The following is a 14,605-nucleotide window of genomic DNA, read 5'->3' on the forward strand; positions in this document are numbered from 1 at the left end:
ATATGCATGTGTGTATATATCACACATATTGTATATATGTGTGAGAGTATTTTATTTGCCTGTTATGAACTGTTTTCTCCAAAAGTTTTTTCCTCTGGGTAAAAATATATATATATATATCTTTGGGATATTGTTCTTGTCACACCTATTGTTATTATTGATTCATTATTATTTGTGATTCTTTCCAATAAGAGGAAACAAGATCACGTTGGAATGAATATCAGTGAAGTTTAAGCCCTGATAGGGATGCTATATCATTTTGTAAAATTCTTGCTGACTGTTTCTCAAGTTAACCTAAAGAGAAATGAAATGTAAAGTGGCGTGGAGAAGTAGGCCTTACAACTCCAGCATATGACAATTCTCTCAGTATTGCTTTTCTCAGGGTATTTTTTCAGCCTCTGAAAAACTCTTTACCAAAACTTAAGCTGATGCACTCAAAGTGCATCACCTAGACTAAAACCAACAAATTCCATTCTCTGGAGCACATTACTTAGTCTAGGCCTTCCTCAGAAACAAACGGCCTTCAAATTCACCCTAAAAATACTCTCAAGACCATACAATACAGGTAGTATTCCCATTCTAGTTGGATTTCTATCCACAGAATTGAAATCAGCTTATTATTTAGCCTAAAAATTTCTGTGAGGGCAAAGCTAATTAAATTGAAAGTAAAGGGTTTGCACACTTGATTTATGTATGGATTAGCAAGAATATATTATTAATTCAAATAGATTACTAGACTTTCAAAAATTATTTTAATTTGTAATAATTGGGATAAAGGTTTATAGCTACCCTTGCTTACACTCTCCTTGGTGATCAGCACATCCACTAAGAACAAATTAACAAGCAAGGGTAAATCTTCTAACTGCAGATTTTACCATTGAATTATTTTTCATAAATCGTCTTGGTTCAACTATCCCATACTGGTCTTTTAACTCTCTGTTGCACTGTTGTTACCGTTCCTGATTGGTCCCTTCTAACAAGCTCTCTTGTACTCAATCATCAAGTCCTTACTGTGGTAGAAAGGTGCAGGTCCACTCTACTAATCTCCTTTATCTACCCGTTCCTATCCTTGTAAACTACTTCCTCTTCTCCACACACCCTCAAAAGATCCAGCCTTTATGTCTTTGCTTGCATTACTTAGAATGTTCTTTCTCTCATCTCCATTTCAGATTATGGGCTTTGATACGAATGAGTACTCTATGACTGTTGAGTATTCCTGGTCAGATCTTTTAAGAATATATAATCTTCTTCCCTTCCCACTATTCAACATGTGAAACATGTCTGTCTTGCTAACTTCTGTCTCATATGCCCTTTTTGGTTCCAGTTCTTTCTTGAAACTTTCCTTTTCTCCATCCAGAACTTCTATCCTCTTTTCTTAATGTCTCTTCTCCCAAAGAAAGTCCCCCAATTAGTTCCTTTTTCTCCTTTAAACTTAAGTTAAGGTGGCTCTGGGAATAATTTCCTAAGGACCTCTTGGTGTCGGAGAGAAGTCAGGTGTCCTGTGATTTCTGTGGATGTGTTTATATCAAGGAATACACTTTCCATAATATTTTTTCTTTTCTTGTCTTGTATTGTAAATTCCATGATGTCAGGAACTCTTTCATAACAAAATTTTCAGTGCCAAATATATGACCTGGTAAGCATATACTCAATGTTTATCAAAATATTGAATTTATAAATCTCTATTTCCTAAGTATCATTTGTGATCTAGGTCAGATACTACACTTTGACAAAGTCTTTCCTAGTTTTATTCAGTGGGAAAAAAAAAATACTCTCTCTCCTCTGAAATCACATCTCATTTTCTTTAATGGAATTTATAATGTTATATTTTGTGGTATGACTTATAAATGTTTATTTTCCCAGCCAAGATTGTAAAACATTTCAGTAGGAGAGATTGGTTTGATTTTTCTCTCTGTACTCTCCTATTTCCCTAGACTTGGCACAGAATTGGAAACCTGGAAGGCATTCAATAAATATTGACTGAAGGATGGTTAGCTGATGCACACCATTTTTTTAAAAGCAGATCTGCTACTGTGTGTTAATTATATTAGAGTATCAGGAAAACTAACCCACGTTCAACTTGAGGATGTATTCTTGTACATATCATCTCAGAGAACCGTATAGACACTGCAGCCTAGATGTGGCGCTGACGGAGGAGTTGGTGTGGTGCACTGATGGCGGAGCTGCCATTTATGTTGGATGGTTCTTCATAGCTTTTCTACAACCACTATTTGATATTATCTTAAAGCTCTACAAAGCAGGCAAAGAACGAAGTCTGTTTATCATATTCATTTTTAGTTTCTTTAACAAATCTTTGACCGATAACTACCGTGATCCAGACATTGTACTAAACATATGTGACCCAGGGATAGAAAACTAAAAAAACTGTTCTTTGTAATATGATCCTACTCTAATAATGAAAACCTTGTGTATGAAAGAGATTGTGTCACAATGTGGGTGGGGAGAATTCGGGGTAAGAGTTTTGTTTTGAGAAGTTAGCATTCTTGCACTTGATCACATTATCTTCTTTCCCAAATGGTTATTTCATCTACCCAGAGGCAAAAAATTGGTCAGCAAACTCTTTATTGTAGGTGTAGATATTTTCCAGTGATAATCAGGATTATAGGACAAAAGACGAAGGGTTATTTATTAAATGATTTGTTGGCAGTCAGCTTTCTAGACAGTTGACAGGAAGATAAAATTAATGTTAGTGTACCAAATCTGAGATTTTTTTTTTTTGGTATTTAAAAAATGAGTCTCAGGATCATTGTAAAGAGGTCATCATAAAGTACTATTGACTTTCAAAACTTTGATTATAGATAATTATTATTCATAGAAAATACCTAATACATGATGTATTTATTTCTTAATGATTCCTGATAGGATTTATATCAATTAATATTATATTTATTAAATTAAACAACGAAGTTATAGACTATAACATATTATATGTAAAACATAAATACTATGACATACTATATAATATGTGATAAATATTTTTCCTTGAGTATTTTGTTGTGGCTTTTGTTCTGCAAAAACATACAAACAAAAAACACTTTTATGTAGATTCCCTGAACATAAAGAAGTGGCAGGAAAAAAAATCACCCAAGTGAAAATTTGCAGTATGGAATCCACAAACAGAATAAATCATTTGTGGAAAATTGGGGAATGACTTTTATCAGACATGGTGAACATCTGTTTGGAGAACAGATGTTAACTGCTATTTGGAGAATATAACATATTAATTCATAGCAATTTAATGGTTGGAAGGCTTCAGGTTGACATGACACATTTGGTGCTTTTTTTAATTGTTTTTTTTTTTTAATGTCAGCAGGTATTCCATGGAAATATAAAAGCAATTCATTGTGGGATAATGGCAGACCCATCATTTAGAACTCTCTTTGATTCTGACATATTAGATTTCATAGCAGTCAGTTTGTCCCAGCTATACTTAGCTTGTCCTAAGATGTCATATGTGAGAGTGAATAGCACAAAATATAAAAGAGAAGCTCACAAAAATAATAATAATAGCTAGCATTTGAATACTGTTCATTCTTGTTTTATATAGAATAAACATTTCATCTTCACAATATCACTATGATAGGCATTGTTAATACAACCCCTATGTATAAATGAGGAAACTAAAGCACAGGTAGATAAGTGGTACAAATGATATCTGGTGGAGCTTGGGCTCAACACAGGCATTCTGGTTTCGAGAGCCTGTGTTCTTAAACACTAAACTTTAAATTGATGTGCATAGATGCATGACTGTTTATGCATAAGTATGTAGATATGATATATGTGTAGCTGTTCAAGTTCATATAAATCATACACACGTGTGATATGTCCACCTTTGCACATCACCTTTTTAGTAACTTTTTTAAATGCGGTGTCAAACCTGTGGATACATCAAAGCCCATTCATTTATTCAGTCATTCATGCATTATTTGAATAATATAAGACCTATTTGCTTGGGGAATGAATACATCAGTAAATGAATGAATGAATCAATAGTTCCCAGAACATATGAATAAAAATTGAGTAAATGAAAGAGTGAATAAATGAACTAATTATATATTCAAAGAATGTTTTTTAAGTATCAATTTAGGCCAAGTATTGAGCAAAAAGAAAATGAGAGGAACCTCTGAACTCATGAATCTCACATATAGTAGTATATGGTAGTTTTGAAAGATGATGGATAGGAACTACCAACTGCATTAGAATAGTATAAGGAGTAGTTGGGGTGAAAAGGAGAAATCTATCAATTCAAAATAATTCTCAACTCTAGCTGCATGTTAGAATCAACCAGGAACCTTTAAAAAAATCCAATACCAGAGTCCCACACTATACCGATTGTTCTGAATCTTTGGGTGTGAAGCCTAGGCATGTGAACTACCTCAGATGATGCTATTTTACAGCTATATTTGAGAACCACTAGGTTAGAGGAAGAGAGCTCTCTGCAAAAGCTTTTACAGAGGAGGTGATTATCTGGTCTAGCCTTGATGGGGGGTGTCTGTCAGGCTAAAACCTGGGAGTAGTAGATGAGAATGGGGACAGGAGAGGGAACTTGCAGGGAAGACGGGGAAGGGAGAGTATTGCTGGGTACAGAAAGGGACTTTTGGTCAGAAAAGTTTAAGGCTGCACCCTGCTTCTGAGACTTCTGAGTCCTTGGATCCTTTGTCTTGTGCTTCTCTGCCTTTGCTCCCTTGCCAACCAGGGATTAAAAAACTCGGCCTGACTCATGGAGTTCTGGATTTATTTAGGATAATGGCCTTTATTGATTGCGGCTCCTTCCCTGTAGGACACTTCAGCTTCAACTTTGACTTCAGACTCATACTTCTCTAAATAGCTTTTAAATGGATTTTAAAATGCTCCATCTAAATTACTTAAAGCCTTGCCTCAGCCACCTCATCAATTTCTAGAGAATGAGCTCTCGCCAACAATCAAGATCTTGTAGCACTTCGTGAGCCAAGTAAAAGCTACAGCCCCTGCCCTAAGCAGTTTACCTCCACGAAGGAGGTGTGACTAGGTACTTAAAAATACATAAAATGCTGTGATTTGGAATTGGATCTAGAATTGCTGACGCTCTCCCTGATGCTGGAGCTGTTAACTCCTTTTCTGAGCGTTTCGTAAAATTTCAGTCGGACCATAAGGTAGCTATAACATTTTGTGTTTCTCATACTAAGAGACTCTGTAGTACTTTGAAAATCAGCCAAAGGGGATCATCAGCTGTTCTGAATATTGGCTTTGTTTAATGATAACAATAGCTAATGGTTCCAACAAAAGCTGACACCATGAGCACATACTATGGACTAAAGCATATGCTTAGCCCTTCATTATTAATTTATTAAATGTGCTCAACAACTCTTTAACCATGGCATTTCATAATTTTCAATTTATTGATAAATTTATATACAGAGGTTTGTAACTTTTAACTCGAGGCTTATAAGGGGCAGAGATATGATATGATCTCAGGCAGTTTGGTTCCAGACCCAGTGAGTTTAATATAAAGGAGAGATGTTTCGAGTCTCATTTCTCATACCCTTAACATTTTGACTTATTCTAAATAAATAAGAGTGTTTTACAATGTATTCTAGGTGTCTGAGGTAAATACTCAAAGTATGCTAGCTGTTATACTAATTTTGATATTTTCTAAATATTTACTAGAGGGGAGATGATGTTAGGATTTGAAGTAACTGTCATGTTTTTGAATTCTATAGCCATACTATCATTAATCCTAAGAAAAATCCTGAATTGTACCTAATAAGCAGGCTCATTACACAGATATGAAACTGGGAAATCAGAGCAGTTAAGTGACCCATCCCAAGTCACACAACAGAAAAGCAGTAGAGCTTTGGGGTTTTGCCTAAGAAACAGCCTTCCTAAAGGCATCTGAGTGTTCGGTCCTTCATTTACACTGACACTGTTAAGGGTGAAACTGCACAATTGAAGGACTTTTTGCTGTAAAATTTGAATATACATCGTGTCTACAACATACAAAATACAAGGCTCACAAAAGGCTTAATTAATACACAGCATAGTGCAAGCAAAAGGATAGTGTCAAAATTAATTAGTGGAATTTCTAAGCATTTACTCATGCTTACAAAAGGGGCATCCATGTGACTGTAACTTTGGACCTACGGAATTTAAAACTACAAAGTTAACAAAAAAGAGGACATTGATGATTTACCCAGACAACTCAGTAATATAGAATAAAGCCAATAAGGTGTAAGTTAGGCTACGTGGATCAGGTGGAGAAGTCCGTGTGTGAATGTTATGCTTAGATGCAGGTGCATGCACTGTGTGAATAGGCATATATGTTTGCTCTGTGGCATCATATGCTATAAATTGATGAGATGAAGCCAAGAACCACCTAGGAAAATCAGCATTATTAATAGTCATAACTCACCAATAAATTTCTCTAGTATTTCTCAATGAAATATGAATAAAACAAAAGATGAGTGTGTATATAGATTATGCACATATATTGGAGTATATATATATTTCAATATAAAATGTCTGATTAGTTCAGTAAATAGGTGGTTCCTTTATATATGTATCTGATTTGAACACTAAGCTATATGAATATCATCAAATAATAACTAATTTTTTTAAATACCTACAGACAATCAGGCACTGCTCTAGTTGTTTTATTGTATGACCTCATTTAATGCCTATGACAACCCTATTTTCTCCATTTTGCAACTAAAGAAACTGAGGCTCAGGTTAAGTAACTTACTCAAGATCACACAGAAAATGTTAGAGTTAAAGTCTTACTTCATGTCTCTTTACAGTTTTCTTCAGCCTTCACAGAAAAGAGACTACAAATAACTTCTAAAAGATAGTTTCAGATTTTTCCTTTCTTTCTTTTTCTTTCTTCCTTCCCTTTTTCCTTCCTCCCTCCCTCCCTCCCTCCCTCCCTCCCTCCCTTCCTTCCTTCCTTCCTTCCTTCCTTCCTTTCTTCCTTCCTTCCTTCTTTCCTTCCTTCCTTCCTCCCTTCCTCTCTTTCTTTCTCTCTCTCTCCCACTCTCTCCCTCCCTTCCTTCCTTCTTTCCTTCCTCTGTTCTACCCTTCTGTTCTTTTTTCCTGTTTCCCTACTACCCCCCTTTCTTTCAATAATATTTTAAAGAGCTCAAAAATACTATCCTCTTTTGTTTGTTTTATCCTTGGCAACAAAGACTTGTGCTATTTGCATGTTGTATTGAATCTGAATTTCCCATACATGGGACATGACATCATAAGCCATTCTATAATAGATGTGTATGTACCACCCCTCTCGCTGTGACTACAGCCCTGTATTTCATGATAAAGACAATTTCTCCAACTGAGTGAAGAGGATATTATTATAAAGATATCATGAATCTTCTCAGATTTATTTGTTTGCTTTATTTATTTACAAACAGTAATACTTAGTAAAATGTGTCTTATTGTCTATACCAGAACTGTACCACCTCAGATGTTCTGCTGCTTTGAGAACCAAATCTGGTTCAGTAAATTTGGAGAGTATGTTGTCATGGTTAGCTCGTTTTGTGATTGGTTGGTTGGTATTGATCTTATATGTTATTGATGGACTGGATGTTTTTTGTTTTTGTTTTTGTTTTTACTTTAGTACATGATCCTGTCCTATTCCTTGGACATTTTGATGGTTAAACAGGAGTAAGTCCCCAGATTTTATAATTTGTAGAAATGCCCTCTGATGCACATCCAGGTTTGAGAACCAACTCTGCACACAGACTAATAATTCTTTACTCCCAGAAGTCACAAATGACTTGTTCAACCACTTCTTCCTTTCTATACAACTGTGCCATTTTCCATTACACAACAAGGCATATAAACAGCATTTCCAATATTCAGAAACTTCATTTCATACTTTCCTCTATAATAGATGAGAACAGTTACAAAAAACAAATGGCTTGATCATTTTTAAGATGTCAGGTCTTTGCTCTCTCAGGATCCTTTACCACAGAAGAACATTCATGTTTCTTCCAGTTTCCCCTAATAACAATAGTAAAAAAATAGAATAAAATAAGATAAAATTTTAAAAGACTCTTTAGGTCTCTACTACATTGCCAGCTTTAATTCATAACAGTCGATATTAATTCAGGCCTAAGGCCCCAGGAAAGATAACAGATGCCTAGGCATTCTTTATCCTACATTGGATTTTTTCGTGTTCCATCAAGGTTTGCTAAATCTATTTAGTCCAGATTCTAGCCTCAGGCATCTCCAAATGTGTTAGTTTAATACTTTGTCATCTCTTCTTTGCATTCTTTATGGGGATAGATGGTTTTATATTAAGAAACCACAATAAAGTGTTTCCTGACAAGGAAAAGATTGATTCTGGGAACCTCAATCAAATACACAAAATTGATTTTTCTGGTTTTGCACTGAAATCACATACTGCTCGGTGAAACATATCTGCAGGGTCTTTCCTTTAGGGATACTGGTGTGAAAGCAGTGTTTACAATATTTTCCTTGCTAATGTCTCAGCCTGTGAGAAAGAAAAGATTATAGAAATCCGGAGATTGTCTTGTATCCAATATAGGCAAGTCCTGGGAGCCCGACCAGAACAAGTCGTGAGAAATCACACGGGGCCACCCTCAGTGAATGGCCTGATCTTAGACAAGTCACGTGCCTCAATTTCTTCCTCTGTAAAATGGTGATATTAGATTATACATTATTGAGGGGGGTTATGGAATAAGGAGTAATATAAAAATATGTTTCACACGGGTAAAAATGCTCAGGCAAGTATGTTGAATGAAAGCGTTTCAACGATTTTATTAAATCATTAGTAATGAGACCAGAAAGAAGAAACAACTAGTGTGAAGAGCAGTTCAAGAATAAGTTATTTACATATGTTTTGTTTTCAGATAAAATATTAGACTAAGCTTCTTAGGTTAGGTGCAAAAATGGCTAATGTAGAGACAATGAGATTGTTTATTTATTGCATCAATCTGCCAGTTAGCATGTAGTTCCACAGGATCTAGTCAAATTGCAATTTCAGATGCAGATACATTATTCTAGAGAAGTGGGTCTCCACGGAGGTCCCAGGGCCCTTTGAAATCCCCAAGCCTGTTTTATATAATCTGTAAGATCAAACTACTTTCATAATAATACTAAGATATATTTACCTTTTACGCATTGATTCTCTCATGAATGAAATTTTCCAGAGGCTGCATGCTGTGCAATATAGTAACAGATTGAATGAAGGACCAGATATGCGTATCCAGCTGTCATCTCTTAAGCCAGATATTAAATGAGATTTGTAAGATTTAAACAGATGCTGTTCTTCTCACTAATTTTTATTTATTTTGGAAAATATGTTTTCCCTTATGAGAATGTAATTTATGCATTCTAAATGTAGCGGGTTTATTATGGCTATGTTAAAATTAATAAATGCATATCTTAAAAATTTATCAATTTAATTTCTAATATGGTGAAAATCAATAGATATAACCCACCATATGCATGGATCTTTGGAGTCTCCCTAAATTTTTAAGAGTGTAAAGGGGTCTTGGGATCAAATTGGTCAAAAACTCCTGTCCTAGAGAATGAAATGATTTTGTTTAGGCCAATAAATACTACCCTAGTATGATATTGAAAGGACATGTTTTTCTCTAGCGTGCCTGTATTCCATGCTTTGGGAAATGCTTCTTTTTTTTTTTTTTTTTTTTTTTAGATGCATGATCATCGTTTCTTAGTACATTTGCATCGGTTTAGGGGAACTAGCAACACAACAGAAAAAGATATAGAATGTTAATATAGAGAAAAGAAATAAAAGTAATAATAATAGTAAAAAAAAAAAAAACAAAAAACCTATAGCTCAGATGCAGCTTCATTCAGTGTTTTAACATGATTACTTTACACTTAGGTATTATTGTGCTGTCCATTTTTGAGTTTTTGTATCTAGTCCTGTTGCACAGTCTGTATCCCTTCAGCTCCAATTATCCATTATCTTACCCTGTTTCTAACTCCTGCTGGACTCTGTTACCAATGACATATTCCAAGTTTATTCTTGAATGTCCATTCACATCAGTGGGACCATACAGTATTTGTCCTTTAGTTTTTGGCTAGACTCACTCAGCATAATGTTCTCTAGGTCCATCCATGTTATTACATGCTTCATAAATTTATCTTGTCTTAAAGCTGCATAATATTCCATCGCATGTATATACCACAGTTTGTTTAGCCATTCCTCTGCCGATGGACATTTTGGCTGTTTCCATCTCTTTGCAATTGTAAATAACGCTGCTATAAACATTGGTGTGCAAATGTCCGTTTGTGTCTTTGCCCTTAAGTCCTTTGAGTAGATACCTAGCAATGGTATTGCTGGGTCGTATGGCAATTCTATATTCAGCTTTTTGAGGAACCGCCAAACTGCCTTCCACAGTGGTTGCACCATTTGACATTCCCACCAACAGTGGATAAGTGTGCCTCTTTCTCCGCATCCTCTCCAGCACTTGTCATTTTCTGTTTTGTTGATAATGGCCATTCTGGTGGGTGTGAGATGATATCTCATTGTGGTTTTGATTTGCATTTTTCTAATGGCCAGGGACATTGAGCATCTCTTCATGTGCCTCTCGGCCATCCGTATTTCCTCTTCTGGTAGGTGTCTGTTCAAGTCTTTTTCCCATTTTGTAATTGGGTTGGCTGTCTTTTTGTTGTTGAGTTGAACAATCTCTTTATAAATTCTGGATACTAGACCTTTATCTGATATGTCATTTCCAAATATTATCTCCCATTGTGTAGGCTGTCTTTCTACTTTCTTGATGAAGTTCTTTGATGCACAAAAGTGTTTAATTTTGAGGAGCTCCCATTTATTTATTTTCTTCTTCAGTGCTCTTGCTTTAGGTTTAAGGTCCATAAAACCGTCTCCAATTGTAAGTTTCATAAGATATCTCCCTACATTTTCCTCTAGCTGTTTTATGGTCTTAGACCTAATGTTTAGATCTTTGATCCATTTTGAGTTAACTTTTGTATAGGGTGTGAGATATGGGTCTTCTTTCATTCTTTTGCATATGGATATCCAGTTCTCTAGGCACCATTTGTTGAAGAGACTGTTCTGCCCCAGGTGAGTTGGCTTGACTGCCTTATCAAAGATCAAATGTCCATAGATGAGAGGGTCTATATCTGAGCACTCTATTCGATTCCATTAGTCGATATATCTTACTTTATGCCAATACCATGCTGTTTTGACCACTGTGGCTTCATAATATGCCTTAAAGTCCAGCAGCGCGAGACCTCCAGCTTCGTTTTTTTTCCTCAAGATATTTTTAGCAATTCGGGGCACCCTGCCCTTCCAGATAAATTTGCTTATTGGTTTTTCTATTTCTGAAAAATAAGTTGTTGGGATTTTGATTGGTATTGCATTGAATCTGTAAATCAATTAGGTAGGATTGACATCTTAATTATATTTAGTCTTCCAATACATGAACACGGTATGCCCTTCCATCTATTTAGATCTTCTGTGATTTCTTTTAGCAGATTTTTGTAGTTTTCTTTATATAGGTTTTTTGTCTCTTTAGTTAAATTTATTCCTAGGTATTTTATTCTTTTAGTTGCGATTGTAAATGGGATTCATTTCTTGATTTCCCCCTCACCTTGTTCATTACTAGTGTATAGAAATGCTACAGATTTTTGAATGTTGATCTTGTAACCTGCTACTTTGCTGTACTCATTTATTAGCTCTAGTAGTTTTGTTGTGGATTTTTCCGGGGTTTCGACGTATAGTATCATATCGTCTGCAAACAGTGATAGTTTTACTTCTTCCTTTCCAATTTTGATGCCTTGTATTTCTTTTTCTTGTCTAATTGCTTTGGCTAGAACCTACAACACAATGTTGAATAATAGTGGTGATAGTGGACATCCTTGTCTTGTTCCTGATCTTAGGGGGAAAGTTTTCAATTTTTCCCCATTGAGGATGATATTAGCTGTGGGTTTTTCATATATTCCCTCTATCATTTTAAGGAAGTTCCCTTGTATTCTTATCTTTTGAAGTGTTTTCAACAGGAAAGGATGTTGAATCTTGTCAAATGCTTTCTCTGCATCAGTTGAGATGATCACGTGATTTTTCTGCTTTGATTTGTTGATATGGTGTATTACATTAATTGATTTTCTTATGTTGAACCATCCTTGCATACCTGGGATGAATCCTACTTGGTCATGATGTATAATTCTTTTAATGTGTTGTTGGATACGATTTGCTAGAATTTTATTGAGGATTTTTGCATCTATATTCATTAGGGAGATTGGTCTGTAGTTTTCTTATTTGTAATATCTTTGCCTGGTTTTGGTATGAGGGTGATGTTGGCTTCATAGAATGAATTAGGTAGTTTTCCCTCCACTTCGATTTTTTTGAAGAGTTTGAGGAGAGTTGGTACTAATTCTTTCTGGAATGTTTGATAGAATTCACATGTGAAGCCGTCTGGTCCTGGAATTTTCTTTTTAGGAAGCTTTTGAATGACTAATTCAATTTCTTTACTTGTGATTGGTTTGTTGAGGTCATCTATGTCTTCTTGAGTCAAAGTTGGTTGTTCATGTCTTTCCAGGAACCCGTCCATTTCATCTAAATTGTTGTATTTATTAGCGTAAAATTGTTCATAGTATCCTGTTATTACCTCCTTTATTTCTGTGAGGTCAGTAGTTATGTCTCCTCTTCCATTTCTGATCTTATTTATTTGCATCCTCTCTCTTCTTCTTTTTGTCAATCTTGCTAAGGGCCCGTCAATCTTATTGATTTTCTCATAGAACCAACTTCTGGCCTTATTGATTTTCTCTATTTTTTTCATGTTTTCAATTTCATTTATTTCTGCTCTAATCTTTGTTATTTCTTTCCTTTTGCTTGCTTTGGGATTAGTTTGCTGTTCTTTCTCCAGTTCTTCCAAGTGGACAGTTAATTCCTGCATTTTTGCCTTTTCTTCTTTTCTGATATAGGCATTTAGGGCAATAAATTTCTCTCTTAGCACTGCCTTTGCTGCGTCCCATAAGTTTTGATATGTTGTGTTTTCGTTTTCATTCGCCTCGAGGTATTTACTAATTTTTCTTGCAATTTCTTCTTTGACCCACTTGTTGTTTAAGAGTGTGTTGTTGAGCCTCCAGGTATTTGTGAATTTTCTGGCATTCTGCCTATTATTGATTTCCAACTTCATTCCTTTATGATCCGAGAAAGTGTTGTGTATGATTTCAATCTTTTTAAATTTGTTAAGACTTGCTTTGTGACCCAGCATATGGTCTAACCTTGAGAATGATCCATGAGCACTTGAGAAAAAGGTGTATCCTGCTGTTGTGGGATGTAATGTCCTATAAATGTCTGTTAAGTCTAGCTCATTTATAGTAATATTCAGATTCTCTATTTCTTTATTGATCCTCTGTCTAGATGTTCTGTCCATTGATGAGAGTAGGGAATTGAAGTCTCCAACTATTATGGTAGATGTGTCTATTTCCCTTTTCAGTGTTTGCAGTGTATTCCTCACGTATTTTGGGGCATTCTGGTTCGGTGCGTAAATATTTATGATTGTTATATCTTCTTGTTTAATTGTTCCTTTTATTAGTATATAGTGTCCTTCTTTGTCTCTTTTAACTGTTTTACATTTGAAGTCTAATTTGTTGGATATTAGTATAGCCACTCCTGCTCTTTTCTGGTTGTTATTTGCATGAAATATCTTTTCCCAACCTTTCACTTTCAACCTATGTTTATCTTTGGGTCTAAGATGTGTTTCCTGTAGACAGCATATAGAAGGATCCTGTTTGTTAAACCATTCTACTAGTCTGTGTCTTTTGATTGGGGAATTCAGTACATTAACATTTAGTGTTATTACTGTTTGGATAATACTTTCCTCTACCATTTTGCCTTTTGTATTATATATATCATATCTGACTTTCCTTCTTTCTACACTCTTCTCCATACCTCTCTCTTCTGTCTTTTTGTATCTGACTCTAGTGCTCCCTTTAGTATTTCTTGCAGAGCTGGTCTCTTGGTCACAAATTCTCTCAGTGACTTTTTGTCTGAGAATGTTTTAATTTCTCCCTCATTTTTGAAGGACAATTTTGCTGGATATAGGGTCTTGGTTGGCAGTTTTTCTCTTTTAGTAATTTAAATATATCATCCCACTGTCTTCTAGCTTCCACGGTTTCTGCTGAGAAATCTACACATAGTCTTATTGGGTTTCCCTTGTATGTGATGGATTGTTTTTCTCTTGCTGCTTTCAAGATCCTCAATTTCTCTTTGACCTCTGACATTCTAACTAGTAAGTGTCTTGGAGAACGCCTATTTGTGTCTAATCTCTTTGGGGTGTGCTGCACTTCTTGGATCTGTAATTTTAGGTCTTTCATAAGAGTTGGGAAGTTTTCAGTGATAATTTCTTCCATTAGTTTTTCTCCTCCTTTTCCCTTCTCTTCTCCTTCTGGGACACCCACAACACGTATATTTGTGCGCTTCATATTGTCCTTGAGTTCCCTGATACCCTGTTCAAATTTTTCCATTCTTTTCCCGATAGTTTCTGTTTCTTTTTGAAATTCCGATGTTTCATCCTCCAAATCACTAATTCTATCTTCTGTCTCTTTAAATCTATCATTGTAGGTATCCATTGTTTTTTCCATCTTTTCTACT

This window comes from Tamandua tetradactyla, chromosome 8 (genome assembly GCF_023851605.1).
Source record: "Tamandua tetradactyla isolate mTamTet1 chromosome 8, mTamTet1.pri, whole genome shotgun sequence".
Classification (NCBI taxonomy): domain Eukaryota; kingdom Metazoa; phylum Chordata; class Mammalia; order Pilosa; family Myrmecophagidae; genus Tamandua; species Tamandua tetradactyla.